At 34.2% G+C, this 17,417-nt stretch overlaps 1 non-coding gene across 1 annotated transcript; it reads left to right on the forward strand.

The window, feature by feature from the left end:
- The first annotated feature begins 13,589 nt into the window (after positions 1-13,589).
- LOC114727627 (small nucleolar RNA snoR2/U65) lies at positions 13,590-13,742 on the forward strand. Its single transcript, XR_003738599.1, has one exon. It is a non-coding gene; the product is annotated as a small nucleolar RNA snoR2/U65 (small nucleolar RNA).
- Positions 13,743-17,417: the final 3,675 nt, after the last annotated feature.

Below are 17,417 nucleotides of genomic sequence, written 5' to 3' on the forward strand. Positions count from 1 at the left end.
TAATATACTATTTTCAGTTTTTAATATAAGACCCGACTAACTAATTTAAGAAAATTAAGAAGGTTATTAAATTATTTTAAATTATTTGTATTATTTATCATTTTTCTTCAAACTATCTGCCTCCTTATAAATTTGGTATATAATCTAATGATGCTCATAATATTTTAAGAAAATTATATAACATATGTTATAATTAAGTAATTTAGTACTTTTTTAATCTCTTAAAATTACTAACCATGACTGGAGGTAGCACTTTTCTTTTCTTACAAATGTCAATGCATGACTGTACTGAAATCTAAATAGAATTTTAGAATTATTTGTCCTCTGAAGATATATGAAAGGATTAAAAGTTAGTTGATGGTTTGGAGAGCCATGTGTGGCCGAGCTGGCATTCCTAGATGAGGCATACCAATCCCATGTGGAGCATCCTTTTTCATTTAAGAAAAATTTGATGTGCAAATGCAAGTTTTGTAAGTTCTCTAATTTGTTAATTAAGTCTTTCCAGTTATTTCTTTTTGGGCCCTTATTATCCTCTCAATTATAAATATTAGTCTCTATATTTATAATTTATTTCTAATTTATAATATACAGACATGTAGTGCTTTTCTTTTTTTGTTGGGCGATAACCTGTAGTGTTTATCTGGCCAAAGGTATTTCACTCATTCTCTCTGCCACTCACACTGTGGATAAGTAAAGGTGTTTAAGAAAAATAAGATACATTTTTTACAAGTTTATTTTCCTCAACAAATTTTAACCAACTTTTTGAATTATGTAATTTAGTTATTTAAAGCTTCTATTTTGAGCTGGATGAAGTAAATGCATAAGAAAGTACTATCCCTAGTGTATAATACAAATTATAGTTCATATTACGACTTGTGTTATAAACTAAATTTTATATTAAAGATAGGAGGTAGGAAAATCCTTATACCAAGTTATTTATATTCATTATATCAAATTCCGCAATCACACTAGACCTTGTGTTCTATTTTGGAAATATTAGTATTTAATAATAAATTCATATGAAACAAAAATGACATATGACTATATATGATTGAAGAACTTGACATAATGAATATAAGTAATTTAACCTAATTTTTTTCCGGTGGGGTAATACTGTAATACTGTATTTATTATGCGAATTTCTTTTTGTTTTTTTGGGGGGTTGTGCTTGGAGCCTATGGAGAAGATTTAGTAGTATGTAATAAATCTTGAATCTCAAATCTCATTCAATTTTCTGGTGGTTTCTAATGTAATTGATTGATAATTAATTAGCCAACTAGACAATACAAAAGTTCTCTCCGCGCACTCGCGTGAGAGTCAAAAGTTCTCTTCGCTGAGCGTGAGAGTGGCGACGGTTTCGGTGTTCGGAGGTTAAGGAGGCTAGATCGAAGCACAGAAAGGAGTTCGGAGGTGGCTGAATGAGTTCGATGTAAATGGAGGAGACCAAGATTAATGCTCCATTAATCTGGAAGGAGGAAGATTCGAAGAATGTTCTGATCGGAAAGATTTTATCAGAAAAAGTCATTTCAAGAGCAACGATCGATTCGATTCTTCGAAAAGCATGGAATCTGCATTCAGGCTTGGATGTTTTGGAAGTTGCAGAGAATGCTTTTATTTTTCGTTTTGCTGAGATGGAAGAATTTGATAGAATTGTTCGAGGAAGACCGTGGTCGATAAACGGAAACTTACTCTGCCTTCAAGAGCGGTCGAAGTATAAGTCAGTTGAGGAGTTCGACTTTGGATTCTGTCCTGTATGGATCCAACTGCATAATGTTCCATTAGAGGCGATGTATTTGGAGAATGCGATTACGATTGGAGGTTACGTCGGTGAAGTTGTGATGGCTGAGGATCCAAGACTCAATGACAGATGTATTCGGAGCTTCTTGAGAGCCAGAGTGATACTGGATCTAAGGAAAGCCTTAGCGTACGGGTTTTGGATGCCAAAACCAGATGGAACTAACGTGTGGATATCTGTGAAGTATGAGAAACTGCAGAATTTTTGTTTTCGATGTGGTAGGATCGGGCATGATCATCGTGCTTGCAGAATTGATAGACTGAGATCGGTCTATAATCCAGATGAACCTCGTTATGGTGCTTGGCTTTCGACTAGTCTATGTCGTAGTTGGGATGAAGCTGTTGTGGTAGTAAAGAAGGACTGGTCAGAGGCGAGGATTGCTTTGAAAAAGAAGGAAGAGGCTCTTCGTAGACGTCAAGGCGGTTCTCCGAAGAGTGATAAGGAAAATCTTGACCCTGGTAATGTTGATTTGTTTAGCATAAATCTGAATAAAAGTAGAAATAAGGAGAGGATAGTGGAGGTGCCTGTACATAACTGTGTTGATTTTGATAGTACTGTTACTAACTGTATACCTTTATCAAAGATTAATGACAATTCTGATAAGATGAGATTACATGGTGTTAAAATTAGAACTGCTTTGAATGATGCTGGGCCTAGCGGACTCAAGGACCCACCTGACAAGGTTGTGGACCTTGACACTGGCCTTTTGGGCTCCCCGTTGTCCAAGAAACAAGATTCTACTATTGATGCTTCCTTAGAAGTGGATCCTAACCCCATGGCTATTGTCCCATATATCGGCACAGTATACAGTGAGATTGTGTGTAAACTAAAGGTGCTTGGCATCAAAAGAGAAGCCTCTGATAGCGTTGAACCTGAGATGGTTAAAAGAAGAAGGTGTTTGACAGTTGAAAAGGAACCTCCTCCTGAGATCTCTATTTTTGCTAATAATCTCAGGAAAATTAAGGCTAAAATGCGTAAGGGGACAAGAAAAAAGGGGAGATCTGACATTCTAGAGGCTGATAATATTGACTTAGAAGAGGATACCATTATGTCAAGGGAGGATAACGTAGATTCTGGAGAAGCTAGCTTTATCTTTAAAGCGAAAGGGGGTAGGAGAAGAAGGAATTTGTATGCTGAAGGTGCAGGTGGCTGGCCTCAATCAGCCACCAAGGCGCCATGAAGATCCTGTCTTGGAACTGTCAAGGTTTGGGAAGAGCCTTGACAGTTAGAAACCTTAAGGACTTGGTGAAAAAGTGGAGTCCTTCAATTATCTTCCTTATGGAAACCAAAATGTCTAGTAAGAAGTGTTCGAGGTTAAGAAAGAAGTGTGGTTTGGTGCATGAGGTTTATGTTGAGCCAAGAGGTCGTTCTGGAGGTTTGGCCTTGTGGTGGAATAATGATTTGAATTTGAGCATTTTATTCAAATCTGATAATTTGATACATGTCGCAGTGCTGTCTAGCTCTTCTCTCATGCCGCAACTGATCACTTTTGTTTATGGACCACCAAGGGAGGGGGAGAGGAGGGTTGTTTGGGATAAGTTGAGAAGGGTGGCTTCCACAATAAGGTGCTCGTGGCTTGCAGTGGGAGATTTCAATGATTTAATGTCTCAAACTGAGAAAGAAGGGGGCAATCCTAGAGCTTTGAGGAAAATTATTAATTTTCAAAGTCTTCTTTCAGATTGTAGCTTGATGGATCTGGAATTTCAAGGCTCTAAATTTACCTGGTGTAATAAGAGACCAGGTGCTATTGTCAGGGAAAGGATTGATCGTGCTCTTGGTAATGTTGAGTTCAGAAGTTGTTTTGAAAAAGCTATTGTCTTCCACATTGAACCGGTTGGGTCAGACCACCATGCTCTTTGGTTGATCTTTGTTTTGTAGATGAAAAGTCGCCAAAACAGTTCAGGTTTGAAGCTAATTGGGTGGACCATGAAGAATTTCTGCCAACAGTTAGCTATGGCTGGAGCATAGTGGTGGAGAGGGCTGATAATAATGTTGACAATTTTGTAAAAAGATTGATGTCTTGTAAGCTAGCTTTGATTAAATGGAGCAAGCGTACTTTTCCTAATTTTAGGAAACTTGTTGATCAACTAAGAGAGAAGCTAAAGGTCTGTCAAAGCGGGGATCTTTCTGATGAAAAGTTGGTGGAAGCTGAAGACATTACCAGGCAAATTGAAGAAGCTTGGAAAAGAGAGGAGGTTTTTTGGTGGCAAAGGTCCAGGATAAGCTGGTTAACCTGTGGAGACCGTAACACTAAGTTCTTTCATAATAGTGTTATTCAGAGAAGACAGAGGAACAAGATCCTTAAACTTAAGGATGGTAATGGAGCTTGGGTGGATGATAGGGGATGTATTGATAAGCTGTTTAGTGATCATTACCAGGGTCTGTTCAGGTCAGTGGGCTGTAGATCAATGGATCAGGCTTTGTGCTATGTGAAGCGTGTTGTTTCTGATAATGATAATGCTAATCTAATTCGGCCAGTCTCTGATCTGGAAATTGAACATGCAGTATTTCAACTTGGTGCGAGTAAGGCACCGGGCCCTGATGGTTTCTCAACCCTATTTTACCAGTCTGCATGGAAGGAAGTTAGGAGTGAAGTTTGTGGGATGGTTCATGATTTTTTTGAAGGCAGAGCTGGTATTCATGGGATTAACAGTACAAATATTGTCTTAATTCCAAAAGTCAGTGAACCTGAAGGGGTGAATCATTTTAGGCCAATTGGTCTTTGTAATGTATCCTACAAGATTATTGCAAAGATCTTGACTAATAGGCTTAAAGGGTTAATGGATAAAATTATTTCCCCAAACCAGAGGGCATTTATCTCAGGTAGGATGATCCAGGATAACATCATCCTTACTCATGAAGCATTTCATTACTTGAAAAATAAGAAGGCAGGGAATAAATGGGAGCTTGCCTTGAAGATTGATATGAATAAGGCCTATGATCGTGTTGAATGGGATTTTGTGGAGGCGGTGATGGTAAAGATGGGGTTCTGTAATGCTTGGGTTACCTGGATTATGAATTGTATCTCTTCAGTGGCTTTTAATCTTCAAATTGCTGGTAGGAAGGTGGATGCCTTTGCACCTGGTCGTGGGGTGAGGCAAGGTGATCCATTATCACCTTATCTCTTCATCTTAGTCTCTGAGGTCCTATCTTTGATGATTCAGTACCATGTTGATAGGAGGGAGTTGAAAGGGGTGAAACTTGCAAGAAGAGCCCCTATTTTATCGCATTGTTTCTTCGCTGATGATGCCATATTATTCTTGATGTTTACTGTAGTGCTTCTGGCCAAGTAATTAATCTTGACAAGTCAAGTATCTTCTTCTCTGCTAATACTCCTTTGAGAGTTAAAGAAAGTGTAGCTGATTGCCTTGGGATTAAGTTTTCGGATCAGGCAGGGAAATATTTGGGTCTTCCTGTTTTATGGAGTAGGTCAAAGACAGCTTCTTTGGCTTTTGTGAGGGAGAAGGTTGGTTTGAAACTGCAGGGGTGGAAAAAAAAGATGCTCTCCTTTGCTGGCAAGGAAGTCCTTATTAAGGCAGTTGCTAATGCTATCCCTGCTTATCCGATGACCTGTTTCTTATTCCCCAAAAAGGCCTGTATGGGAATTGACAATCTTATTTCGAATTTCTGGTGGGACAGAAGGAGGATGGAGGCTCTATCCATTGGAAAAATGGGACAGAATGACTATGAGGAAAGATGATGGAGGCATGGGCTTTCGAGATCTCTTGTGCTTCAACAAGGCCCTACTTGCTAAAATTGCTTGGCGCCTTTTGATGAAACCTGATGATTTATGGTGCCGAGTCTTGAAAGGAATTTATTTTCCTAAGAATGATTTTATGCAAGCTAAGAAAGGCAAGCGTGCGTCCTGGGGATGGTCAAGCTTATTGGAGGGAAGAGATCTACTTTTAAAAGAATTGTGTTGGAAAGTAGGAAATGGCAGAAGCATCTGTGTCTGGGGAGATAGATGGGTATTGGGTCTTGAGGGGCACTCTCTTCAATACACTGCTATTTCAGAAGCTGAGAAGAACCTGAAGGTTGAAGATTTGATTGTAGAAGGCAGATGGAATTTGAGCAGTATTGATGGGAAAATTTCCCAATTGGAAAAGGAGATGATCCTGAAGATTCCTATTCCAATGTCTCCTAGCATTGACCGGCCTATTTGGAGGATTTGTAGGGATGGAGGATACTTAGTTAAGTCTGGGTATGTAGTGGCTAGATCCCAGAAGGACACGAAAAAGGTGAAGGATCCGGGACCCTCTTGCACTGTGCCTAAAAAGCTGTGGAGGCTTGTTTGGAGTCTCTCAGTTCATCCGAAGGTGTCACATTTTTTATGGAGGGTAGTTGCTGGGGCTCTAGCTACTAAAGATGCCATGTTTCGAAGATCTTGTGCAAAAGATCCTGTCTGTCCTATCTGCGAATCTGAAAAGGAAACATTGGAACATATGCTATTTCTATGCCCCTGGACCAAGCTTTGCTGGTTTGGCTGTAGCTTGGGTTTGAAAGTTAGCAGATGGACAATGAAGAGAGGCGAGGATTGGCTCTATGAGATGCTGGATGGTTGTAGGTTGGAAGAACGAGGAAAATCTGTTTTGGCAACTATGTGCTGGTGGATTTGGAAGAAGCGTTGTAACTGGGTTTTTCGTGGGGAGAGACCTGATGCTAAGGAAACTGTTCGTCAGGTGGAGGCTCAGGTGGAGGAATTTTGGAATTCGAAAGCTAGATCTGAAGGCAAGCAAAGATCTGGTGATGATGCTGCTTCTATCCGACGCATGAAGTGGGATTTCCTGATGCAGGAGTGATTAAGATAAATATTGATGGCTCCTTTATTGAAAAAGAGAGATGTGCAGGTGTTGGTGTGGTTTGTCGAGATAATGATGGCAGTTTTGTGGGTGGTTTGGGTAAGGCAGTGGATGCAGTAAGTCCTTTCATGGCTGAATGTTTAGCTCTTAAGGAAGCCTTGTTGAACCGAGGAAGGTTTCCGGATTCTAGAGTTTTGATTGAAATGGACTGTGAAATTCTATTCAAACTAGTCCGTAAGGGCTTGGCTGGTGGCTGTGAATGGCAGAGTATGGAGCTGTTGCAAGAAGTCTTGGTGCTATGCGAGTCTGTTGAGGGCGTTGATTTCTCTCTTGTCTCTAGGCGGGGAAATAAAGCTGCGGATGAGTTGGCAGCACGTGCAGCAAGAAAGATGTACCAGTGTGATTGGCTGGTGTCTCCTCCATCTTTCTTAGGCGTTTTTCTTGCCCATGACTCTAACAGGACCAAGACTTTGGACCTTAGTGCGTGTATTGCTTTTAATAAACTTGGCATAGGCTAACTGTGCTTGTTTCCTTGGTTTTATTTTTGTTTAGTTGTGTGTTAGGTTGTACTGTAGGTGTTTTTGAGTGTTTTTTTGGCTTCGGCTATTGGTGTTTGTAATGTTTTTTCAAATATTAATAAAATGTGATTTTTTTTGCCAAAAAAAAAAATCTCATTCAATTTTCTAGAATCTCATTTATTACCCATTTTAGATAGTTTGATGACTCTAAAGTGATCCCTTCATGGCCTGACCTCTACCATATAATTTGAAGATCAGTCTAGAAAGATCTTGATCAGTGTGGCACATGAAAACTCAAACTTGTCCAATATAACTTTATCATAATTGTGAATCTCAACAAGGCCGGTCATATATGATGTATGAAAGAAATAAAAATAAAAATGTTAAATAATTGTCTGACCAAAAATTAAAGTGTCATTCCTCCTTAATTCAAATCCCAACACAACATTTTTTTTAATTGGTTTTTAGAGTCTGTTCAAATAGACAAGTGTGTTGAAAATAAAATAAGAAACCCACACAACTAGTAATTACATTAAATATATATCTTGTATGCAATCTAAAAAGTTGTCAAGTGATGAGTCTAAACTAAGATATAGTTTCTATATATCAGCAAATCTGAGATTCCCAGATGAATGAATTAAATATTAAATAATTAAATAAAATGTGATAGAATATGTACAGAAAAATATATATTGTAAAAAATTCGGAATGTAATGAAATAAAAAGGTTGGTAAAGAAGGAGCATTTTACACAGATTGAAGAGCTAAGCAGATTCCAAACATATTGCCACCAAACTAAAGCAAGATTTGGTTGAGAAACATGACATTGCTACCTTCATTTGCCTGTGTTGGAAAATTTCAAGCAATTGCTGCCTCCACCTTTACATAAGCATTAGTCTGAAACAAAGTACATTTAACGCAAGAAAATTTCCAGCAATTGCTTAGTATATAGAATTGATTTTACAATATGAAGAAATGAGTCAAATGACTCAAACTTATGATTATAATTTTTTTAAAAAAAAAATGATGTCTTTTAAAAGTGAATAAATTGCAGGAATGATCATTAATGATGAATGGGACGAAGAGATTTTAAATAGAAGTTGAACCATCTATATCATCTAAATCTCCGACAGAAACAAAATCCATATCACCAAAATACTAATACTGTACATATTATTAATTATTTGCTTTTTCACAGAGTAGAGGAGGGAGAAGCACATAACTCAAATTGGAAACACAAGTATCCAGACTCACCACCAATGAATTACTCCCATAAGAAAAGCTGCCCAGAATAGAATCCAAAATTGAAGAACAAAAAACTTGAAGAACCGATAAGAAAACATGCCCTGGAGCGTGCATTCTTGGTTAAACTCAAAAGATCCATTTTATTAGCATTCAGGATAGAAGATTGATTATAATGAGGGAGAAAGTTAGTCAAAGAAAGTTTGATACAAGGACTTGTCTAGCTTTAAAGGTGCCTTCTTTCTCTGCCTCGTCGGTTCCTCCCCACCCTCGCCTCCTCGCATGATAGCTATTTGCCCGTTCATTTCTAAAACTGATAAAGCCAGCTCCCCACTCGGGTCCTCACCTAACCATTAAAACCAAGACTAGAATCATCTAACAAAATAATAAGACCAAAATCATTCACCTTCAACCCAGATGAAAGATACGGTTCACAAAGCAACAAAAAGGAAATCTGAATCAAAGAAAAAAATGAAGAACATAACTTTTCCCACTTGCCTAGGTGAGATTTGATGGCAGAGGATGGGGTTAAAGTGCTCAAAAACCTGAGATGGAACGCCCCAGAGGGTATTCAAAATTTGAAAACCCTTGGATTAGAGAGATGAGAATGTAGGGGAGAGAAGTTTGATCACAACCTTCTGGAATCTTTCTTTCGGGTTTGATGCTTGAAGGAGGGAAGCCATTTGCTCAGTCAAATGATTTTGAATTTTGAATTTGAATGGAACTGTCTCTCTAGGGACCGACCCAAAACGGAAATAGATTCTCTCTTGCCTCTAGAGTTGTTGGCCTCTTCTCCATTTGCATGTCTCTGCAACTGCGATTCAGCCTTCTACGGTTCTGCTTCTGCATCACTGCGACTCTGAATGATTGTGCTAAGATTTTTTTTTTGTAAGTAAAACTTATAAGGATATGAAATAATTAAAACAATAATCTTCAACAACTTAAGAAAAAATAATTTTTCCAATATTTTCTCAATATTTAAAAAAGGCAAGAAAGAAAAAATATCTTATTTTCATTCATAATTATTACCTTGTTTTTAAAATAAAAAAGTTAAAAATTTAAATTTTTATAAGATTATAGTGAATAATAAAAGATGGTGCTAAATTTTGGTTTTTAAAAGATATGAAATAATTTGAAAAATAATCTAAAAAATCATCAATATCAATATATATTAAAATTTCTGTATATCTAAAAAAGGTAAGAAAGAGAAATATCTAGTTTTCAACGATAATTCTTGTCATGTATTTAAAATAAAGAAAAGCAAGTTACAAAGTAAAAATTTTACAAGTTTACGGTGAATAATAAAAATTTCTGCTAAGATTTTGTTTTCAAAAGGAACTTCAGAGGATATGGAATAATTTAAAAAATAATCTTCAACGACCTTTAAAGCAAGTTACAATGTCTTTTTTGACCATCGTAAAGCAATGCTGCACGCGGCCACTTAATTGAGCCACATAGCATGAAGCCCGAGAATCCTATGATGGCTTGTGAACAGTAATTTAGGTGTGGAGCCAATAGTAAGCCATTTTTAAAAGTGGCTTGGTGGAAGAGTTTTAATATATATATTGATGATGATGATGACATTGATATTGATATTGATATTGATATTGATTGATGATTAGCGTGGATGCGTGCGTGTGGGTGTGTAGCGGATTGAAGTAACCAAAAAAAAGCTCTTAACTGAAGTATTTTGGGAAACATATGCTATATTTATGATTATTACCTAACTTAACTAACTTTTTTAATTTAATCAAAGTAGTTAAATAGATCTTATATTAAGGATTAGAGGAGTATAATATTACATGAGAGAGAGATCTAGAGAGAAGCGGACATCCATTTTTTAATGGGACATGTGAACACATCTAGACGTGGCTTTAATCCAAATGATTGATAAAAATGAACATCTCATTTGGAATTTACAAGAATGGAGAAACCTACTTCCACTTCCATGTTTAATACTACCTCTGATCCTTAATATAAGACCTCATTTGACTTTTATTTTGATCCTAAATATAAGACCCTAATCCACTTCGTCTCTCATATTTACTCAGTTTTTCCAAGATAATCCTTCTAATACTTATAGTTCTAGTTAATATACTTGATTAGTAAGGATATTTTAGGAAATACAATACATATTTAAGACAAATAACTAACTCAACTTACTTCCTTAATCTCTTCAAATTAGTCAATTGGCTCTTATAATTAGGACCGGAGATAGTATAATACCTTCCCACCAAAATTATCAATATAATTATAACCTTAAAACTAACACTTAAGCTAAGTAGCATTTCTCTTCATTTAGAGACTTATTATTTATAAACCATTAATAATAATATACTATTTTTGGTTTTTAATATAAGACCTGAGTAACTAATTTGAGAAAATTGAGAAAGTTATTAAATTATTTTAAATTATTTGTATTATTTATCATTTTTTTAAAAACTAATCTGCCTTCTTATAAATTGATATATAATCTAATGATACTCATAAATATTTTAAGAAAATTATATAATATATGTTATAATTAAGTAATTTAGTATTTTTTTAATCTCTTAAAGTTAGTCAACCAGATGACTGGAGGTAGCACTTTTCTTTTCTTACAAATGTCAATGCATGACTGTACTGAAATGTGAATAGAATTTTAGAAACTTATTTGTCCTCTGAAGATATATTAAAGGATTAGAAGTTAGTTGATCGCAGTTGTTGCTGCATCTGATGGTTTGGACAGCCATGTGTGGCCGAGCTGGCATTTCTAGATGAGGCATCCCAATCCCATGTGGAGCACCCTTTTTCATTTTAGAAAAATTTGATGTGCAAATGCAAGTTTTGTAAGTTCTCTAATTTGTTAATTAAGTCTTTCCAGTTATTTCTTTTTGGGCCCTTGTTATCCTCTCAATTGTAAATATTAGTCTCTATATTTATAATTTATTTCTAATTTCTAATATATAGACATGTAGTGCTTTTCTTTTTTTGTTGGGCGATAACCTGTAGTGCTTATCTGGCTGAAGGTTACAGGTAGTACGAATTTAAGAAATATTACCTCAGATCTTTAATATAAGAGCTAGTAACTAATTTGAGTAGTTTAAGAAAACTAGTTAAGTTAGTTATTTATAATAAATAGGTATTGTCTTTTCTAAAATATCCTTGCTAGTCAAGTATATTGACTAAAACTACTATTATTACAAGAACTACTTTGAAAAAAAAATATGAGAGATAAAATGAATTGATGTTTTATATTAAGAACCAGAATACAAATCAAATAAACTTTTATATTAAGAATGAAAAGTCACATAAATTAAAATTTAAACCACCCCTAGCTCTACGTCTCTATGCTAGGCCAAGCACGCGCTCCAAGGGGGCTTGTGGCCGTTGTTTGATCATCAAGACACCAAGTGTTAAACCCTCTCAAATTTAGTCAGGTCAGGAAAAAAAAACTCTTTCAAATTTAGAAAAAAAATAAATAAATCAAAATGTACTCTATAACTTCTTTTTAAATTATTTTTTAAAAAAAGATAAATTAATGAGGAGTAATAGTATTTTCTTAAACAAACGTTACTCGATACATTCTACTAAAATCTCTTTTTCTAATAAAGTGACTGTTAGCATAATAATTTTTTTTCATTTTGATAATAAAAAAATTTTATTTCATAATTTTATCTTCAAAACATCCCATTATTTTGTATTTTTGTAAATCAACGGCAGCAACCCAATTAATAAAAATAAAAAAAATTAATTAAAAATCAGATGAAATTGTAATGATTTAGAAATTAATTTTTTCTGAATTTTTTCCTTTAAATATTAGTAAGGAAAATTATCTTTCAATCAAACATGACCAAATAGGAATTTTGTAATTTGATAACATGGTCATATTACCCTTATGAATTAGAAAACCTACTGTAAAAATGATATTTATTTAATTTCTTGAAAAACATGTAAACAGTAATACCAAACTTGTTAATAACATTAAATAACTTGTTAATTGCACTACAAGAGTAGAAAAATTTTCATTTATTGCGCACTAACTAATCTCTCAAAGTGTAAAAGACTCTAAGATCAGGTAGTAATAGCGTTATAAGAGTTCTTAATATGGTTACATGACTTGTTAACTGTATTATTGAAGTCATAAATATATCCCTTCTTTAATTTATCAGAACAATATGGTCATTCTATCAAATTAGAAAATTCCCATTTGGTCATGTGTGACTAAAAGAGAATTTCTCTTATTTGAAGTGATCATTTCCAACAATCACTTTTTTGTCATTTTCTCTAAGTTTTACTGTTTTTTCAAGAAGAATTACAATGAAATCTTAAGGAAAAAAAATAACTACTAATAAGTCTCAATAACAGGTTAAAAGTTATCATTTCCTACTCTAACACTTGTCATTGTTGACTGATTAGGTTGTTGTTGGGATTTTTTAGTAATTATATTCATTTATTGAGACTTGATTACAATGCTCTCCTTTTTTTACAAGGTCTTCTTCTTTTGTTTTTTTTGCCAACTACTCCATCCATCCTTTTTTTAATAAACAACTTTGGACCCCACTACGCAGATCAAAAAATTGGTTAAAAATAATAAAAGGGTAGGAATTGAAATTTTTTCTCCAAATATCATTATTTATGGGAGAGAAAATATAAGAAAGGGAATAAGAAAATTAGTGTAATAAAGAGAATTATAAAAAAAAGATAATATGTGATGGATAAAAATGATATATAGCTTAGGAAATGACATAATGAATATATTTAGTATTAAAATAAGTAATTAATAGAGACATAATAAAAAATTTACTACAAAATTTTAAAACAACCCGTAAATATTATTTATATATAAAGACAAAAAGAAAATGATAGTTGTTACATATTAAAAAAAAAAACAGAGAGACGGAAGGAGTACAATGTAGCTCATTTCTTCGGCTGGCTGAAAAACAAATACAATTAATTTCGTCGGGCATGACTGGAAAGAGGGATAAAATAGTAAATTATAGAAGAGCTAGGGTTCGGTCTCGCTCTCATATCAACAGGATCTTATTCTAATTTCTTCTCGTCATCTTCAGCTCTCGCCGCCTCTATGGTTTCTTTTTCTTTCATGTGATTTAGAACAGTTCGGCGAGGCTTCTTCATTTTCATTGGAGATCTACGCCTTATTCGTTGCCGAATGCAACAAAAAGAGGGAAAGCCATTGAAAAACGATCCCTCTCTGTTTTGATTTTCTCTTTGCCCTATTATTCTTCTTCCCAAATGTCCGATGCCATGTTGCCGGTAGCTACAAAGTGTTGTGACCGGCGATGCTATGATCAGATTGAGAGTGAGTTCTCTGTTTCGTATTTTGATAGGAATCTGTGGATCTCTCTCATCTCCTGATCCTTCGGAGCCGATTTATGCGATTACATTCACAAAATTGTGGGTAATTCATTTATTATTTAATTAATTTTAGGGTTTTGAGACAGTGAAGTCGATGATGATAGCACTTATATGTTGCAAGTGCCATCTGAAGTTGTTGATTGATGGAAAATGTAGAGTTGTTTCTGAGACTTCCTTCCCTTCAGTTCTAAGTTCACATTTCCATCGAATGAAATTTGGAGAAATATTGTGAGTTGCAATTACTAAATTTTTCCTCTGCCAACAGTTGAAATTACTAATTACTAAATTAGAACGATAATAATCCTGTTTTTATGCTTCTCTGGCAATTTTCTAAAACTTACTTTTGTATTATTGTTCACTCTGTAAATTGCCTATTACGCTTTTGTTCATTTTCGGTTTCTTCGTTATGTGTTGAACATCCGAATGAACCAAAAACAGACTTTGCCTCTCGTGAGCTCATTCTGATCATTGTTTTACATCAACAAATGAGCATATGACCCAGCACTGATCTTAGATAAGAGGCTCTTACATTGCTCTGTTCACATATATTCCAGCCAGTCAATCGTTATTCCAGTTCTCCATTCATCAACAAAACGAGCACATATATTATCTCTGGATTGATCTTTAGATAAAAAGCTCTTAAATTGCTCGGTTCATATGATATTTTCCAATCAGGGAATCATTATTCGGTTCTCCATTCATCAACAAGTGAGCTCATATATTGTGGCTCTCTGGACTGATCTCAGATAAAAAGCAATTACACTGCTTTTTTCATATAATGTTGTGAGTCCATGTTTTTTCCTCTGTTTCTTTCTTTTCAATCTTTATCTTGTTTTGACCAAAAAAACAAAAGAATCTCTATCTTGTTTGGGGGGGTGTTTCGTTTCATTTAAAAGCGTTTTTAAAAAATAATTTTACATTAATCAAGAAATTTTTTTTTACATATTTCTTTTTTTATACCATAAAATTATTTTAAAGATTATATATTAATTTTCACCAAAACACTTTTTAGAGGAGCATTGAGCAATAAGAAGTAGGGGTGTTCATGAGCCTAGTAGCCCGGTATGCCCATTCAAGCCCGCCTAAAAAATGTCATGCCCAACTCAAAAAATACAGCTCGAAGAAAAAATAGGCATTTTCGGGTTTGGCCATTCATCGGCAGAGCCGTGCCATGGGCATGGCATGCAGTCCTGTCCATTTAACCTTGCTCGAAATACATATCTAATTATTTATATTATAATATATTTTTTTTCATAATTATAATATATATAGTGTAATATTAATATACTATATTTTCTTATACTTCAATAGGCAAAAGGAACATTACTTCCTTGTATTATTAGATTTTATATTTTTAAAGTTCTAGTTTTTTTTTTTTTAAAAACCACCTTTTTTAACTTTTTTAAATTATCTTGCTGTGTACTATAATTGTTTTTTAACTTTTATATGTTGATATTACTTCATATATCATGAAATAATACTAATTATACCAATTTGAATGTAATATATAGATCTCTATAAGTTATATTAAACTATAAGTTAATAATATAATTGAACATGTTAATATAACTTGTATTTTTTTAATATGTTTTGTTATTTTCTCAACTTTGTGGAGGTTGATACAAATCATTTGGACTTTAATACTTTAATTACAATGTTTTATTGTCTTGTTTTTAATAAAATTATAGATATTGTTAAATTTTTAAAGTATAGATATTTGTTAAGACATACACCAATTTCATGACTCAATTTATAAATTTGGACAAGGAAAGCCCGCTCTGCCCAGCCCGTAATAACTCAATCCAAAATAGCATGGGCTTCTACTGGGTAGAGCCGGGCACCGGGCTGCATTTTGCAACCCGTTCATTTTTCAGGCTGGGCATCGGGCAGGGGTCCTGTCCTGCCCAGTCCTATCCATGCACACTGATAAAACCCAATTTTTATATATTTTATCCCACATTAATTCAGGATTTAAATGATAATTTTGAACTTAAATGAACTTTTTATGCATTATTGGATAAATTGGTTGATTTTTGGATTTTGCATAAAAATTGAGATTTTGGATTAAAAATATAGATATTTTGTGATTTCCTATTTTTGACTTGGAATTAATTTTTCCTATTTCTTTGAAAACAAGTCTCATATTTTTAGAAAGATTATTTTTAGAAAGTTTTGCACTTTCTTGCCTAATTTTTGTGCAGATTTAATATTTAATTGTTGATGCACTTAAATTCTTGTAGGTTAAGAAAGGGGCATATAGGAGATCCAATGGTACAAGATTGTTTCTTGGGATTTAAGCACAATCCAATGGCTAATATCAAGTGGGCCAATTAATTACTAATGGGCTTGAGTTTTAGATTCATAAAAATTTCCTTTTCCCCCGTCAAAATATTTTCCTTATTTGAGAGGACAACCCACACGCCAAATCATATCTTTTTATTCTCCATTGATTCACGCACGGATACAAGTTTTGGACGCCAATTCTCCTCCCCCTCATTCACCTCATTCACCCACCAATTTCAATCATTCCTCTCCTTTCTCATTGCACGGCCAACTCCCATCTACATCTTATCATTCATGGCTATGGCATCTAATAACCTTGGAGGAGGAGACATTTTGATGGAAGCTTAAGCTTCTTTGGGAGGCAACTTGGGAGGAGCATGGAAAAGACTTGAGCCTTGGGCTAGCACTTGAAGACCACAAGGGAGTGATGTTCCATTCATCTTTTTAATTCAAGGACTTAAAATTATTTAGTTTTAAATGATTTTAAGTTGTATTTCTGTTGAGACAATTTAGTTCTAGATTGTCAATTTTATTCTTGGATTGAATTGATATTTGGATTTTATTTGTGTTGAGACATTTGTTGGAATATATGTTTGGAACCTTTGCATTGTTAATTGAATTTATAATTGAGTTTTCATTATGAGTTTAATTATCAATGTGGTTTGAATTGCAAAATTTGGGTTCTTTCACCTCTTAATTGTTTAATTAAGTTGGTTGATTATCTGATTGTTTAATTGGATAATTTGAAACATAATTTCCAAAATTAAATTGAGATATCTTCATTGGTTTTGATAAGCTTAATTGACCAACCTTATACTGTTATGAGTTCTCTAATGGTTTAAGGGTTTTTGAGATTAAGGGTTCCCTTTATTTCAAATAGGTAATTAAGTTTATTAATTCCACTCTCTTATCACTTCTCTTTGGTTTAATTAATTGATTAAGGTTATGAAGGTTGAATTCATGCGAATCCTAAGTTATCCCCTCTACCTTACCTGAAGAGAACTTCTCAATTTTCATTTCTTAATTTTCTTTTCTTTCTGATTAATTTTCTTTATTCATTATTTTTATTTTCCTTCAAAAAACCCCCCCCAAAATTGCATTGCATTCATTTAGTTTAATTTAATTTTCATATAGATTTTAGGATATTTGCATCTTGCATTTAGAGTTAGAATTTTGCATTTAGTTTAGGTCCGATTTATTACATTTTTTTTATCACCTAAATTTTACCTAAAGAAACCCATAACTTGCTCCTTGGAAGTAATGACCTAGGTTGACCCTAAACTACAAATTAATTGGGACCTAGTTTAATTGAGTGCTTTGACGACAAAAGGCATCATCACACACCCCTAACAAGAAGGTTGAACACCCTTTTAGAGGAGGACTGTGTAGTAAGAAAAGGATGAAGAAGATTTTTCACCTACAT

Source organism: Neltuma alba, unplaced genomic scaffold (assembly GCF_004799145.2).
Source record: "Neltuma alba isolate B1F8T4 unplaced genomic scaffold, ASM479914v2 tig00012499_pilon, whole genome shotgun sequence".
Classification (NCBI taxonomy): domain Eukaryota; kingdom Viridiplantae; phylum Streptophyta; class Magnoliopsida; order Fabales; family Fabaceae; genus Neltuma; species Neltuma alba.